This window comes from Glycine max, chromosome 17 (genome assembly GCF_000004515.6).
Source record: "Glycine max cultivar Williams 82 chromosome 17, Glycine_max_v4.0, whole genome shotgun sequence".
Lineage (NCBI taxonomy): Eukaryota > Viridiplantae > Streptophyta > Magnoliopsida > Fabales > Fabaceae > Glycine > Glycine max.
In genome coordinates this window covers 26,164,746-26,178,364 of record NC_038253.2, presented here as the reverse complement: position 1 = coordinate 26,178,364, position 13,619 = coordinate 26,164,746, and the positions used below count along the sequence as shown (strand labels likewise).

Genomic DNA, 13,619 nt, shown 5'->3' with positions numbered 1-13,619 from the left:
CTAACTATTGTGTAACATCAAACCCAGCTCACAAAACTGCTTATTTCATCAAACCTTGCGTGGAACAGTCAGCATAAGGAAGGCCCAAAACCCAAAAAAGTTGGTTTCGGGGCATGTAAAGTTGCCTAAGTACCCCTGTTCGGGGATTTTTAAAAATTATTTGGGAAAGTCGTGAGACTCTCCAAAGGTGGCCTGTCTCACGTTTGCACATCAACGAATCCAAAAAAAATAACAGGAGACACCGGTTCATTCGAAAAGGGCCTGCAACAGAAGGTCCAAAACTCAAAAAAGTTGGTTTCGGGCCATGTAAACTTGCCTAAGTACCCCTGTTCGAGGTTTTCTTAAAATTATCTGGGAAAGCCGTGAGACTCTCCAAAGGTGGCCTGCTTCATGTTTGCACGTCAACGAATCCAAAAAAAATAGCAGGAGACAACCGGTTCATTCGAAAAGAGCCTGCAACAGAAGACCCAAAACTCAAAAAAGTTAGTTTTGGGCCATGTAAATTTGCCTAAGTACCCCTATTCGGGGTTTTTTTAAAATTATCTGAGAAAGCCGTGAGACTCTCCAAAGGTGGCCTGCCTCATGTTTGCACGTCAACGAATCCAAAAAAAATAACAGCAGACACCGGTTTATTCGAAAAGGGCCTGCAACAGAAGGCCCAAAACTCAAAAAAGTTGGTTTCGGGCCATGTAAACTTGCCTAAGTACCCCTGTTCGGAGTTTTTTTAAAGTTATCTTGGAAAGTCGTGAGACTCTCCAAAGGTGTCCTGCCTCATGTTTGCACGTCAACGAATCCAAAAAAAAATAACAGCAGACACCAGTTCATTCGAAAAGGGCCTGCAACAAAAGGCCCAAAACTCAAAAAAATTAGTTTCGGGCCAACATTTCCTCTTTAGGGACGACACGTGGCCTGCTACTCTGGCCCTTATCTGGCATGTCCATCCTTCTTGGCGCGGCATTTAATTCATCGTCAGAAAAAACTGAAGGACACCTCACTTGTTTCTCTTTCGGCCGCCACCGGTCTTGTCGTCGTCGAAGGCACCTTTGCGCTTGCCAGCAGAACCTTTTCCGGCGACCTCCTTGCCTTTTCCTTTGGCCTTGTTCGTCATTTTTATAGAGAATGCAATGAGACCAATGCCAATTGCATGGTCAGAGTTAGTGAAATGGAGAGAGGAAGAAGTGCGTGACTGGAGTGTGTGTAACTGTGAAGAACGAGGAGTCCAAAATGAATTTTACTGTAAAAAATTTCAGGAAAAATGTGACCGACACATATCATGCGGTGTGTAGAAGAATCGGCCATTTGGTCAACTTCTCAGAGAAAAAAATCATTTAACTAGTACAAAATAATCTTAAAATTAACAAAATAATTTAACTAAGTAACCCACGAAAGAACCTTCTTCCGTGAGACTCAATGGAAGAAGGTTCTTCCGTGGAGTCCCACAGAAGAAGGTTCTTTCGCAGTTCTTCTGCCGTTGACAGGGGCAGAAGAAATCTTCCGTGGGACTCCATGGAAGAACCTTCTTCTGTAGTTATAATGTCAACTGCGAAAGAAGGTTCTTCCGTGGAGTCCCACAGAAGATTTCTTCCGCCCCTGTCAACGGAACAAGTTTGCAAAAAAGCATGAAGGGCATTTTTGGGAATTTTAAAATTTGCTGGGTGCACCAGCAGTTCTGCTGGGTGCCTCTAGCAAATCCCCAAATATTTTCCTATGCTGACGATCCACACTATTATTAACGATACGAATGAAAGTTAATTGGCTATATATATTTATAACACTTTTCATACGTTTATAGATTAAATTTTATATTTTCTTTGTGGAACACATTTGTTAGCGAATTATACTCTATTTAGACTATATCTTTTTTAATATTTCTGAACGAGCTCTTCTCTAGCGCCTTGCTATTCTCTTTGAAACCCTTATTCTCTCGAACATTCTCTCTGTTGTTGCTACTTTGTCGTTGGTCACCGCCACCGCGTCACTGCCAAGGACCATGGCGTCTCGCACCTCCTCAAGTCCATGGCCCTCGACCTCTAGGCTTCTGCACCAACTCGATCGAGGTCGTGTTGCCCTCACTCGCCGCGGGGTCCCTTGCTGAGGACAAGAAGAGCAATGCGCTGCTTAAAAGGGCGGAGCTCAAGATCACGATGAGCGAGCGACGCGTTGACTCAGTGCTGGCCGATTTGACCGAGTCGGTGAAAGCTGAGTCTGCGAAACGCGAAGGCATGGTGCATGTTGGGGGAGTGCTACGAAGGAAACAAAATGGAGGAAGAAGCAAGGAAGGCTTATAAAGAGGCTTTGGAGTTGGAGTCATAACCGAATGTGGCTCAAGAAGCACTCAGTAGGATGGGTTCGTCGTAACCGAGCAATCTTGTTACCTCAGAGCAATCTTGATCCAAAATTGAATGTTTCAAGTACAATCAATAAGCCAGGTAAGTTCTTGCACCAGTTGTGTTCTTGTACCTGAATGTCCTGAATTGAAAAAGGGCAAAACTTACATAAGGTTCTCAAATCAAACAATGATATGTGGATATTTTTCTTTACCGCTAATCTTGATTTATTTGGGATTGCTTTACTGTGTCCAACTACCTACTGGGTGGAGATATCCAAGCTAGGGACTATGTTGCTACAATGGTGTAGAGAAAGATACGTACACAAAGTTTTATCTTATAAAATTTATATAAACCATTTGCTTATAGATACAATCTTGTACATATGACTCAACTTCACTAGTCTGCTTATGGTGGTTATATTTGTGTTTTCCTTTCCTGTTTCTTCTCTTATTTTACTAGGACAATTTTATCATTTTGTATATGTTCAACACATAGATGAACAATTTTTTTAAAGCTTTGGCATTGCCTACTTCATTTTTTTTGGTAAGATTCTATCATTGGTAGGATGAAAACTGTACATCGTATGTCTTGGACAACATCTTATAGAAATACACGAGACTTCTAATAGGGTAGTTTAGTTTGTCCATGTTAGGTGTAACAATCTGGGTTCTAGGTTTATTAATTTGTTTCTGTTTATTTTAGGGGATGGTGGGATTCTAATGTGCGGCTGGGGCAAGGCAAAATTGTAGATTATGCTGCACTGAATCAGTTGGCTTTGTAACCTGGAGTCAGTTGCCCAAGATGCCATTTCTATAAAGATGGCTGCAATAATCTCTGTCCCTTGATGGAATCTTCATTCTACTTCCTCTGCATAAACCACAGTTCTTGTGCCAATAAGGCAATTTTTTTTACCACACAAGGAACCTCACTATGCCTTGAAATGTTGCCTAAAGTTAGCTTTTTTCTAAATAAATTCCATAAAGAAGTTTGAGGTTCAATATACTGTTGTTTGTAGCCTTGGCATATCTAAAACACGAGCAAGTTGATACATTGAAAGACTAAATTGTACAAATGATAACTTTCATGGACCAAAAATAAACAACATTTCACGGATTAAATTGTATATTAACTATCTCTCTATTTATATTCTATCATAATTCACCAATTTAATGAACAAAAATCCTTGTAGAAATTATTTTGGGATCTTGGTTGAAATTATTTTCTATCAGTTATTAGTTATCACTAATCATTGTCATGCAATTCTTTATGGTTGGCATTACTGTTTAGTGTTCATATATTCTCACAGATTAGTAGTTCTAGTGCAGATATCTTGATGCTTTTTTAGCATATGCTGGTGTGAATATGTGCTTAGTAGCAGCTGCTGCTGCACTTTGTGCTTTCATTGCTCCAGCAACTGTAGGCTCTGGCATTCCAGAGGTAAAAGCATATCTCAATGGCGTCGATGCTCAAAATATATTGGCTCCAAGCACCCTTTTTGTAAAGGTGAATAATACTACAATGCTAGGAGCAAGTCTACCCTTTTGGCATAAACACGGATAAAAACTGAATAACTCCTTGAACAAATGAAAATGACCCAAAGTACCAGTATTCTATTTCAGATAAAAGAATTTTAGTGAAGAGTGAATATTATCAATGCACTACAGGGGATATTACCAAGGAAAAGTTAAAACAATTTCTTAATTATTCAAGATAGGTGATTGTATATACATACTATTTATTGTGACATGTTTGGTGTTTCTTATACTTCTTTCTCTACCTTTTTTTTAATCTTAGGTGTTTTTGCAAAATAATATGGAAAGGATAGGCCTACCAAAATGCGAGATAAAACCTATTATTCCAGTGCTTACACTTAAACTTTGAGGTGAATTTGTTTATTGACACAGTATCGGATTCAATGGCTAGACATTAAACAATTTGATCCTCAATCTATTCTGAAAATGAATAAAAAATAGCTTAAACTATGAAAATTTTCCTATTAAATTCAAAGGATTATTCTTATATTGACCATCTATTTTCTTTGATCCAGTTGACTAGCAATGGATAAGAAATTTCACATAACTAGATACGTTGAAAATGTTATTAGGATTTCATTAGAGAATACAACCACAACAAGAAAATATTTTTTGCCACTAGGTGTAGCTTGTTACACCCCCTTAGCTTGTGTTGATTCATTCCTAATACATCGTGCTTTTCCCCTTTTAAGTGGTAAGAACAAAATAATAATTTTTACTTCTTGGTGAATGCTCAGTGTCTTTATGAAACTTATATATGGTTTTAACTGTGACAAATATTTGGTTTTATCCTTGGAGTTTCTACTGGATTTGTGGTGGGCAAAGAGGGGCCTATTGTACATACAGGTGCATGCATAACTTCTTTATTGGGGCAGGGTGGATCTCCCAAGTATCACTTGACTTGCACTTGGCTTAGATGTTTCAAAAATGACCGAGACTGGCGGGGCATGATTACTTGTGGGTTACTGCCGGTGTTGCTGTCGCTTTTCGTGCACCAGTAGGTGGTGTCCTCTTTGCCCTTGAAGAGGCAGCTTCATGGTATCTATTTTTGCTCAAATTACTCTTTTTCTCCCAACTTCATGGTATCTTTAGATTTCAAACTTGTAATTCTGATAAGAAAAATCCCTACAATCTTTATTCTAATATGCAGTATAAAATGTTAATGGGAAAGCAGTAAAATGACATGAATAGTGGTAAGATAACTGTCAATGTGTAATCAGTATTACTGTGATGTCATGCATAGATATGATAGTGTATCAAATACAATATGTATCTGATGCAACGATATGATTATTCCAAAATTATATATGATATGGTGTAAGATACATATTTTGATATGTATAAAAATTCACAAAACAAAGTTAGTAGTCTCTCTTCACTACTAGAAAATAGGATTTCTACATCGGTTTTATAGCACATTCCACGATGGTTCAAAAATCGTCTTTGAAGTCACCATCGTAGAAAGTCAACACTTTCCATGAAATTTTTTAAACTGTCTTAGAATCTTGATTTCTACGTCGGTTCCCTTATATTGGTTAGTGTCTTGTGTCTTGACATAACCGAATTACCCATATCTGAGAAGTTTCAACCTTCTAGAAGTCAAATTTTCTTCTTTAGATTTAGACAAAAAGATGAATGCATTAAGAAACTCATTAGAATGAAAGGCTCATACATATTTATTAAGGTCAAGTTGGTGTCTAAGTTAAACAGACACCAAAAATATCAATTTAACCTAACACTAATAGAATGGGTGAATTTCATAAAATTATTACTCTTTCTAAATTGTTTACTTCATGTTCTTGAAATACATGATCCTCAATCATGACAATGCTCGGCTTAACACTAGGAGGTGGACAAAGCAAATCTTGAGCCTCTTCCCAAGTAAGTTTTAGCTGCAGGGCATCCTAGCTATCAATAAGCAAACCTCTTACTTTTTGACCCAATAATCCGAGTTCTTTTCTTCTCGGGAACCATCACTAGTGGCAACGACAACTCATCTCTTTTTCTACTTTCAGGCATGTCAATGTTTTGCCAATTCATGTCACCACCAGTTGAGTTCCTTTTTTTAGACAACACAATTAGGTGGGTTTCTAAACATCCCTTTTGTGACTGAAGAAGGCCAGAGTAACTACTTAATATAGGTAGATTCTCATAAACACCAGAATAGGAAGTTTCACTTGAATGAGACCATTGGGCATATTAGATGGTTAGTGTTTCCAGCTTAATGGGTGATTAAATATCAATTCTAAAAGTTTGAGTTTGTTATATGAACTAAAAGTTATTGTTACCTCTACTGCAGTAGAATTTGTTGCCTTTCTAAACCCCATTATAAGTTTCCCCTCAGGGTCTATACGGCTAAATGTTACTGCATAAATTTAAGAAAAAAAGTTTAAACAATTTTGTAACAAAATTTCAAGATGAAACTAAAAAAAAAGAAGCAAACACATGTTGCAATTGAAACTTAAAAATGGTACGGAAATCAATTGCTTTTCAATGAAGAGAAACCAATCAAATATATCTCCAAAGACATGAGCAACATTTTGCCCAAGGAACAATTAAAAAACATCAGTGAAGTAAACTTTGTAAACATTCTCGGAAGATAAAGAAAATAAAGAAAATACATTACAAAAACCATTGTAGTTGGTATCTTAAAACATAATGTCTTCTAGGTAAGCTGTTTGATTATTTAACACAGTGAAAAATTAGTACACCTAAAACATACATCCTGCTGTTATTTATTAATTATTTGGCCAAAATCTAAATTGAAACATCCATTCTTTTCCTTTCATATATGTTTGACTTTTGGCAAGCGTACCAATTGTCATTGCAAGTTTACACATTTATAAAAAGAGTTCGTTTCCACATGGACTTGAGTTACTTAATTCATTCGAATAAAGGTTATCAGCTCAATAGTTATGTACAAATTTAATCGAATGCCATTAGTTTGCTTTAACTAACTAAAGACAACTTAAAGTAAAAGAATAGTTAAAATAACGGATTTTACCAAAATAAAAGAATTATGAGAATAACGGAAATAACAAAATTTAGAGCGTCGGAAATACGTAAAATTACGAAAATGAATTTAATTAATTCAAGAAAATATAAGATTGAATTTCATCGTTCATACCTTTAGTATCCCAATAAGATTAACATATATGAATAATTTTCTAACTAATGCACACATTAAGTTATCCCAAGTCGATCCCTCACACTTGAGGTCTAAGAATATTTACCAAATATCAATCTCTCGCATATGAAGTAAATACCCCAACATTACAATCATATTCTTGTACCTTTTACAATCAAAACGTTATGCTCTATTCCTGGAAACGTAACGTAAAGAGTAAAATCATTTAGTTCAAATTCTAAGATTACTTTTGAGTCTCACACAATTCAATTTCATGATACTAGTGATCAAATAGAATTAAATATTGCAAGTTGAATGAAATCACCAATAATGAGTAGAAAAAATTCATACATATATAATATCAAAAGGGATACATAAAAGTACAAAGATTACATTCAGTCCTTAATAAAAACTAACCGATCATTGCGCAATACACAAGACTAACAAGAGAAATGATAAAGGATGCGATCCACGGTCAAAACTCTACAGCTCCTCGGCTCTACTTTTCCTTTTCTCCTTCTTTTTCCTCTTCCTCTGCGTTTTTCTCATTATTTTGCTTCTGTTGAATATCCCCTTCCTTCAACAATGCATGACTATTTATAGAAAACAGCTTAGGAGAGCAGACAAATTCGCCCAGGCGAGCTGTAGCTTGCCCATGCAAATTTGTTGCTTACTCTTGAAGGCATCCACTCGCTTAGGCGAGTCGCTTGCTTAGGGCTGAAGTAAGATCTTTAGCCCAGACGAGTTGGCCTGGGCAAATTTGGGGTCAGAAACCTTTGTGAAAAGATCATTTTGCCCTTCTTTTTGGCTTTGTTTCTGGATCTAACAAAGAACTATCAAAACCTACAAAATTATGGATGAATCTTTCATATTTAAACAACATTAGTAATTGTACAATTTATGTAAAACAACTAGATTTAAGGTTAGTTTATAAGAAAACTAATACAATTAAAAGATAAGTGTTAACAATTTAGTCCCAATAATAACTGAAATATGACACTTAACAATATCTTGGATTTGTAAAGCAAGGCCCTCTGGTTGAGAGATTGGAGGGAAATATGTTTGCACAATCCTCTCCTCTTTCAGTTTTAACAAATTACCAGACTTGTTAAGAAAAACAACTTTTACTAGAATTTTTAGTTAATATAAAATGGCAACAGTAAATGCCAGTTCAACAGATGAGTTAAGATAAATTACTTCAGCACATGCTTTTGGTAAAACCAAGCGACCAATTCAACCGGCTTCACTTGCACTAAGCATCTTGTCAAAGAGTGGCACGATCATAGAATTTGAACTTGAACATATCATGAATCATGGTTAAGGAAACTGGTAAGGTACTTTTTTCACCTTCATACTTAATTTAGTGCAAGAGTGAAAAGTGTACTTCTAAAAAGTTTACCAAACTATCAATGACCTCATTTGGAATTTCAAGGAAGTAAACCTGTCCTAATAATCACAAATGTTAGCCAAGTTATTTGCAAAGAGAAACATTCAATTAATGAATAAAATGTAAGAACGAAAACAATGCAACCTGGTTAGTAACTAAAAAGACTTGAGGCTGATGGGGAAGGATTAAGGGGAAATTAATCTAAGATGGTAACACTTCGTATGAAGAAGGAATTATATTTCCCTGTTAGTGAACTTTCTTATACTAAGCAACAAACCAATAATCTCAAAAGAGCATTTCCCACTTCTAATACATACATAATTCACAAGGTAATTGTTTAAATCTAGGAACCAATGAATTTTTTTATGCACCCAAAGACCCAAATAGAATAAAATAATTTGATTTTTATTGTCATAGAAGAAAATAGATAACACAAGCTCAAGCAGAAGCAACTCGTTCCTCTGCACTATCCCAACCCCCACAACGTTTTCTAGTTGCAAGGTTAGTTACTACAACAGGTCCTACCACTGTTTCATGACTACCAGGATATCATGCAAATATTCAAATTTGTGAATGTGACTTTTATATCTACCAAGTACCAATAACCACAATTAAAGCAGGGAACTGAAATCCATTATCAAAACCTTTGATGAATTGTGCTTCTTTTTCATAATGAGGATAAACACAAATAATTCTTCTGTTTTCTAATTACTACTTATCTAAATTATTATTTCATTTACTCTTTCAATATATACTATTAAAATTACTTGTATTAATAATTTAATTATTTTGTTATTGTACTTACCAAAATATGGAGCGAACTAATGTTAGGATTGACGTAGTCAAGAGGGGTTCCATGATCTCCCCCATCGGATTTGCAAATGACCTCTACTTGGGGAACACGAGGGGGGACCTGCAAAACAAAGGATTTCGACGCTTAAGTAAGTACGTGAGTCAATTGAGAATGAATCGAAAGGGGGAGATAGAACTTGGTATTTATAGCGTTGGGTGGGAGCTTCGGGTCCTTACATGTAGTGGCATAATAACTCTTGTAGATAATTCATTGCTTATAGATAATTTATTGCTAATAGATAAGTATGTACCTGCAACTTGATAAGGGAATAACAACATTATCATTAGAATTCATATATATACATATATATTAATAGTTTATCGGCCTAATAGCCCGAATGCTAAGGAAGTTACGTTTGTGCTGCTATCATCAATTAAGCCTTGAACATATACATTTCCAGATAAACTCGCTTAACTGGCATGCATGCGCTAAGCGAGTTCAACCAGGTTGTTGAATGTTCATTTTCATTATGAACATCGCGGCTAAGCGACTGCCGTGTGCACTAAGCCACTGTACAGATCATTTATGACAAACCTATGGCTAAGCGAGTGTTGTCTCGCTAAGCCCAGGTACCTTAGACAAATATTTTTGTTGACTGCCTCGTGCTAAGCCGCGCATGGCCCAGCTAAGTGCTATTCGTTGCGACAGAGGTTGGGCTAAGCGAGCCTAGTCGCTAAGCCCATATAACTTAGTCAAAATTTTGGAAGTGTTGCTCGCGCTAAGCGTCGCCCCCGTGGGCTAAGCGTTATTCATTGCGGCATGCATAAGGCTAAGCTAGCACTGCTCGCTAAGCCATTGTTTGAAATAAAAGTGCTCGACGCTAAGCGAGTGCCTATCTCTCTAAGCCAATTATGGAGAGAAAAATTTTCTATCATGACTGGCTAAGCGCAACCCTGTTGCGCTAAACCAGTGTGTTGTTTTTTCTAAGGCGTGCTAAGCGAGCTGCGTCTCGCTAAGCGCACGTTGCCAATTTTGGTTTTTATTTTCTGTTTTAATCTTGATAACTTCTGGTCTAATAAACTGATGGGTTCTTTTTATTGTAGATGGCATCCGGGAAGAGGAAAAGCACTGCTTCCAAACCTCAGGCTCAATATGATACCAGGCGATTCCATTCTTTGGACACTTGGAATAGATACACCGATAACATTCTCGGCCGGAATATCCTTCCGAAGAGAAATGCGCAGATTTATCATACTGAGTTTGACGAGTTTAAAGTAGAATTGGAGAGGCGTAATCTACACGAATGCCTCACCAATCTCCAAGATGGATGCATAGATGTAGTTGTGGTGAAGGAGTTTTATGCTAATTTATACACCACAGAGGAGTAAGCACCCAAGCAAGCCAGAGTACGAGGACACCTGATCAAAATAGATGCAGACAGCCTGAATGAGTTCCCACAGTGGTATTGGAGGAGGGGGAATCTTTACCCACCTACTCTGGATTTTGTAGGTTGAGGACTAATCCTCAGGAGATTGATGCTAGGCTCTGTATTCCCCACAAGGGGTTTGTTTTGAATGCTGAGGGCCAGCCATGGAAGCTTCTCAGAAAAGATTTGATGACACTAGCCTAGACATGGAGTGTCTTCTCTTACTCCAACCTAACTCCCACATCCCACACCTCAGATCTAAATATGGATAGAGCTAAGTTGGTCTATGGCTTGGTGACTAACATGGACATGAACATCGGAGACCTTATCTCAGGTCAGATTTCTTCTATTGCTTAGAGTAACTCCTCAAGGCTCAGATTTCCAGCCTTGATCACTTCCCTATGTAGAGCTAGAGGAGTTACCTCTGACAATCTGACTTATGAGAGCCTGAGCCCGACCATTAACATGGCCTACATTAAGAAAAACTGTTGGAATGTGGATGATCTAACAGTTAACTTCAGAGGGGCGAGGAAGGCAAGGGTGAGACTAGCTGATGTTCCTTCTTCTTCTACTCTACCAGCTCCTTCCACTTATGCTACTCCTACACCAGCTCCTCGAAGCTCATCTACTCAGGACTCTCAGTGTTATGAAGCCATGCTTCAGAGTATTCATCAGGGACAAATTTTATTACTGCAGAGCTTGCAGGTGGTAGCTCCTCCAGGGTCCATTGTGTTGGTAGAGCAGTTCATTGAGAAGGTATCCTGGCCTAGAACCTTGCCTTTTGTTGTGAGAAAAGGTGAGGGTCCCAGTGCTCAGGTACCTCACCAGGTACAGGATGCATCATCTGAGCCCACCATCCTTGAGCCATTCATTTTTTAGGCAGGCAGGGCACAGGTAAGGCATGAGGCTACTACTTCAGAGAGATCACCACAGATTTCACCAGATCCACCCTCTCCAGTGGTGGATCAATCTTCTCTTTAGTAGCCAGTAGACCTTCCTACACCAGTGCTTGATCTTCCAGCAGACCCGTCTACAACATTACTTGATCTCCCAGAGGACCTTGCCACACCAGTCCTGGGACTGACTACCACTCCTCCAGCCACTCCTGTGCTACATTTGATAGATGAGGAGGGCATTCAGGATCAGGAGAGCAGGATGACCAGTGACGAGAGTTTTAGATTCCTGTTCTTGTTTTTTTTATAAATATTATAATTACGATGCTTTTAGTACACTTGTGTCACACCCTAATTTCGTTCGGGGACCATTATTTGTTGGCATGCGACTTTCGCTTGACCACCTCAAAATGTTTAAACACCCATCATTGTGGAATCCGTAAAGTTCCGAGATGTTTCGAGAAGAACCGGTCAAAAACACGAAAATGGGAGTGTATTTAGCAAAGTGGGGTGTGTGTAAATAAACTATTACACTCTAATTTCATCCAAGGACTATTGTTGATCGCTTCGTAAGGCTTAATACTCATCATGGTGGAATCCGTAAAGTTTCGTGAGATTTCGGAAAGAAAACAACCAAAAAGGAAAAAATGGGGGTGAACTTATCAAGATAGGGGTGTAAATAGCAATTCGAATCTAGGCCCTTGTGGAACATTTTGGAAATTGGGTTGCTTAAGGAGGAAGCAACTGGATGGCAAGCTCCTCCACGTTGTTGAAAAATGGTTTTCGGGGCTTCCGTGGCTTCCATAATGCTTCCGTAAAATTTCTGAAAACCTTGGGTAAGCATATTTCACTTAACATTGGTGAAAGGGAAGAGAAAAATAGATGAAAATCAAATCCGAAACACTTCCGTAAAGTACGAAAAGGGAGGCGAACTTAGTAATTCGGGTGCGCTTAGAAACCTTCTTCATTAAGTCTCTTGGCGGCAAGTACCTTTCTTTTTCCCTATAAATAGGGGAGAAGGACTGTTTCAAATATTTTCTAGACCCCTTGGCTATGCATTTCGGCTATTTTGGGCAAAAAACACGTTTTCGTGAAGAAAAATCGAGTCGAAGTGCTTCCGTAACGCTTCTGTAAGCGATTCTGTGGAAATTCTTCATCGTTCTTCACCATTCTTCGTTCGTTCTTCAGTCTTCAACCGATAAGTTCCTAAAATCGAATCTTTCAATTTATTCTATGCACCCTTAGTGGTCCCTACTTGTTTTGTGTACTTTCACTTCAATTTCTCTTACTTTCAGTTTTCTTTTTTTCTGCTTTAACAAGCTTTTTACTGTTTATTTAAGTCGTTTTCTCACCTAATAAATGATAAAATGAATTTCAAACGATTATATGTGTTGTAATCTCGTTTAATCACTGTTAAAACAAAATTTAACCGATCGTTCACGCTGTAACCACGGTTAAACCCAAAAAAAGGCAAAATAATAATAAAATAATCAAAATATCTTGAAAAATAATAATAAAATAATCAAAATATCTTTGAATAAAATAATAAAAAAAATCAATCGGACGTTTTTCTTTGGAAGTTTCCTTGAATGAATTGACTAATAAACAAAGTGAAACTAAGGCTAAAATCAACTCACAAATCAAGCTTCGTCCGCAAAAGTCACTCAAAACCGTTTTAAGGTCCAACGCCTTCAACGGTCTTCTTTGCTTTTATTGGTTAACATGGACCGTTCAAAAGCATAAAATCAACACATAAGGTGTTTTTGCAAGAATTACGTAGGTCTGATTTCCTCATCGCAATTGAGGATAGTAGGAGCAAAAGCCCCGCTTTTGTCGACCACCCCAAGAGATCGTTAATGGTCCAACGCCTTAATGTTTCTCTCCTTTCAAAACCAAGAGATCATTAATGGTCCAATGCCTTAATGCTTCTCTCCTTTTAAAAGAATTAAAAGATCGTTTAATGGTCAAATGCCTTAAATGACTTTTGTTCGGTCAAAATATATCTTGCGTAAAAAGATAAAAACAACTTAACCAACGTTCAGTTCTAAAAGAACTACGTAGGTCTGATTCCCTCATCGCAATTGAGGATACATAGGAGCGAGGGAAACACCCTTCTCGACCACAAAAAGAT

General features: G+C 37.7%; 1 long non-coding RNA gene across 1 annotated transcript; it reads left to right on the top strand.

Moving 5' to 3' along the window:
* Positions 1-1,857: 1,857 nt before the first annotated feature.
* Positions 1,858-6,139, top strand: LOC102662431 (uncharacterized). The gene is made up of 3 exons (XR_003265246.2): positions 1,858-2,429; positions 3,033-5,743; positions 5,878-6,139. It is a non-coding gene; the product is annotated as an uncharacterized lncRNA (long non-coding RNA).
* The last annotated feature ends 7,480 nt before the right edge of the window (positions 6,140-13,619 follow it).